Here is a 4,151-nt window from a genome sequence, read left to right on the forward strand (position 1 = left end):
GAGGAACAGAAGGACACCCCAGTACTCCCCTGTACTCCACCGAGGCGAAGGTACCTGGGGTTTGAACATTTCCACACTATAATAAGAAGGAGGAAAAGCTTGCACAGAAATGTGAACTGAGCCACCCTTCCCCCCCCACCTCCCCCACCAAACCAGAGTGAGCTACCTGAGCGCTCACTGGGACAATGAGTGAGTGGGGAACATCTCTGTCTGGGGGGGGGGCACTCCAGGGTCCTTGGGATCTGGGGACTGCCAGGAAAAAACGTCTCAGGGTGGTTTCACGGGAGAACCCGGCTCTGAGCACGGGGGTCAGTGGAGCTGTACTTGGGGAGGTTGCGCTGAACATCTGGGCGGAGCTAAACACCAGGGGCAGACCACGCCCTGATTATCTGGGCAGAGCTGGACACCTGGGCAGTGTGGCTGTGATCAGGGGCCTAGTGCTCTAAGAAACCTTGGAGCCTGGGAAGAACTAGTCTGAGGCAACCTAAATTCATAGAAAACCCGCCCATATCACCCAGACCCAGACCAAAAAGGAAAGGGGAATAAAACCACCAAAGGGATGGCTCACATGGCCCAAAATCAAGCCTCCAGGAAGAAAGGGAAAAAGGTGACTATTGAAACTTTTATGGTGGAAGTACTCAAGGAAAAGAAGAGAATGAGGAGGAAATCCAAAAAAAAATCAGAACATGCCTCCCAAAATGGAAACTATCAAGAAGCTCTGGAAGATCTCAAACTGGAGCTTACCCAAAAGATGGAAACCTGGAAAGAAAAATGGGAGAAAGAGATCAGCAGTCTGACAGATAAGACTGCTCAATTGGAAAAAGAGCTCGAAGGATCCAATAGAAGGGCAGACAAAGCTGAAAAGCAAAACCAGTCCCTAACAACCAGAATCAAGCAACTTGAAGAAAGTGAGATCATAAAACAGCAAGAATCCATAAAGCAAACCCAAAAAATTAATGAATTAGAAGAAAACATAAAATATCTCACTGAGAAGGTCACAGATTTGGAAAACAGAGGGAGAAGAGACAACCTCTGAATTATCGGTCTCCCAGAAAAACCAGAGATAAACAATAAACTCGATATTATTCTACAGGAGATTATAAAAGAAAATTGCCCACATGTTCTGGAGCAAGGGGGCAAAATAGAAATAGAAAGGGTTCATAGAACACCTTCTATACTAAATCCCCAAAAGACAACCCCTAGGAATGTAATTGCCAAATTCAAGAGCTTCCAAGAAAAAGAGAAAATCCTACAAGAAGCCAGGAAGAGGAGCTTCAGATATAAGGGGGCTCCCATAAGGATCACACAGGACTTAGTGGCTAACACACTAAGAGACTGCAAAGCATGGAACACGATATTTAGAAAGGCAAGAGAGCTGGGTCTCCAACCAAGAATCAACTACCCAGCAAAACCGACTATATACTTCCAGGGGAAAGTTTGGGCATTCAACAAAATAGAAGATTTCCAAGCATTTGCTAAGAAAAGACCAGAGCTCTGTGGAAAGTTCGATATCCAAGCACAGAAAGCAAGAGAAACATGAAAAGGTAAATATGAAAGAAAGGGAAAAGGAGATAAATCTTATCTTTTTCTTTAAGTCAAACTCTCTTCTATCAGGACTACATTTACATCAAATTATATATATTAATATGTGGGGAAAATGTTTTTTGTAATTCTCAAAAATTGTAGCATCATAAGAGTAGTTAGAAGAAACATGCATAGGGAAAGATTGGGGCATTAAGAAGATTTGAGGAAAGTGGGGGCAAAGAAAAGAAAAGGGAGGGGGGAACCGTCGATAATACTAAGACTTACTTCAAGAAATAGGGGGGGTCTTAATAGAATAATCATTCTCATATAAAGATACACATGGGAAGGGGAGGGGAAGAACTCTCATATGAGAAGGAGAGGAAGAGAGTGTGAAGTGGAATTACTTAAACCTTACTCTCAGTGAAATTAAATCTGAGAGGGAAGAACATCTAGATCCAGTGGGATCCTGAATTCTATCTTATCCATTAGGGCAAAAAAGAAAGGAAAATTAAGGGGGGGGAGGGAGCATAAAAAGGGAGGGAAGAGGAGGGGGGAGGGGAAGGGAGCACATAAAGGGAGGGGCTAGAAAGGGAAGCATCTCAAGGGAGGGGACTAGGGGGACTGACCTAAAGCAAATCACTGGTTCAAAAGGAGATAGCTAAAGAAGAAAGGTCAGAACTAGGGGAAGGTATCAAAATGCCAGCGAATCCACAAATAACAATCATAACTTTGAATGTGAATGGGATGAACTCACCCATAAAATGTAGACAAATAGCAGATTGGATTAGAACCCCAAACCCTACCATTTGTTGTCTTCAAGAAACACATATGAGGCGGGTTGACACTCACAAGGTTAGAATTAGAGGTTGGAGTAAGACCTTTTGGGCCTCAACTGATAGAAAGAAGGCAGGAGTTGCAATCATTATATCTGACAAAGCCAAAGCACAAATAGACCTGATCAAAAGGGATAGGGAAGGTAAATATATTCTGTTAAAAGGGAGTATAGACAATGAGGAAATATCACTAGTCAACATGTATGCACCAAATGGTATAGCATCCAAATTTTTAATAGAGAAACTAGGAGAATTGAAGGAGGATATAAACAGTAAAACCATATTAGTGGGAGACTTGAACCAACCACTATCAAATTTAGATAAATCAAACCAAAAAATAAACAAGAAAGAGGTAAAAGAGGTGAATCAAATTTTAGAAAAATTAGAGTTAATAGACATATGGAGAAAAATAAATAGGGACAAAAAGGAATACACCTTCTTTTCAGCACCACATGGCACATTCACAAAAATAGATCATACACTAGGTCACAGAAACATGGCACTCAAATACAGAAAAGCAGAAATAATAAATGCAACCTTTTCAGATCACAAGGCAATAAAAATATTGATCGGTAAGGGTACATGGAGAACTAAATCAAAAATTAATTGGAAATTAAATAATATGATACTCCAAAATTGGATAGTTAGAGAAGAAATCATAGAAACAATTAATAATTTCGTTGAAGAAAATGACAATGGCAAGACATCCTTTCAAACCTTATGGGATGCAGCCAAGGCAGTACTTAGAGGAAAATTCATATCCCTGAGTGCATATATTAACAAATTAGGGAGGACAGAGATCAAGGAATTGGAAATGCAAATTAAAAAACTTGAGAACGAATGATTTTGAAATATAGAATAAATGTATTTAACTGATTATAGTTTTTAAAACTCCAAAGAGTCTTTTGTTGCTTCATTTCCCCCAACTATTCTTGTAGTTCTGTGAGCATGTTTTTTTCTCGTATTATTTTTCCTTTATAATTTTTGCTTGTGATTGTTAAGAAATCACTCTCTTCTTTTGAGTTTACTGGTAGCGCCACTTCTAACATATTATTGTGTTCACTGTTTTATTCTCTTTATTCTTATTTCCTTGGTTTTTTAATTCAGACTATATATTAGGGCAAGGAAAAAATCCCTATTAGTCCTCTGAATAAACTTGTTTAAAAGTATTCAAGGGTAAGGGTTTTGCTTACTCCTATCTCTTCTGTTGCCTGGTTGCTTCTGCCATCAAGATTTTGCTTAGTGTGATTGCCACTTTCAGTCTCCTCTGCCTCAGTCTGATTTCTTTCTCAGTGACCTGGTAGTTGACTAGTGGATGCTAATTTGGTCTATCTCAGTTTTCTACTACTTTCATCTTTCTCTTGTGAGTTAATCTCATCTTCTGTTGAAACTCTGACTGGACCTATTTACATGTTGGAAGATAGTGCTGGCCTCAGGGCTTAGGGAGAGTCCCTCATTTGAAAATCAAGGAATTTGATGTGTTTCTATCTCTTGTTCTAGTTCTCAGGTTTCAAAGAAGTGCACATTCAGGTAAATTCCCTTTGAAGTGAACAACAGATGGGCACAAGAAGTCTTCACTTCTTTTTTGATCAGGTCAGGGCTAAGACCTGACTTCAGGTACCCAATTACTACAAGTCACATCTGCTTTCCCAGTTCAACTCCATTCCAGGGCTCATAAACCCATTTATCAGAGCAATTGATCTCTTTGAGCCCATAGATATCAGGCTTGTTCACCAGAGTTCATACTGGATTTCTTGCCATGATCATTCTCCCATCCTATGATGATATCTGGCA

This window comes from Monodelphis domestica, chromosome 8, assembly GCF_027887165.1.
Source record: "Monodelphis domestica isolate mMonDom1 chromosome 8, mMonDom1.pri, whole genome shotgun sequence".
NCBI lineage: Eukaryota > Metazoa > Chordata > Mammalia > Didelphimorphia > Didelphidae > Monodelphis > Monodelphis domestica.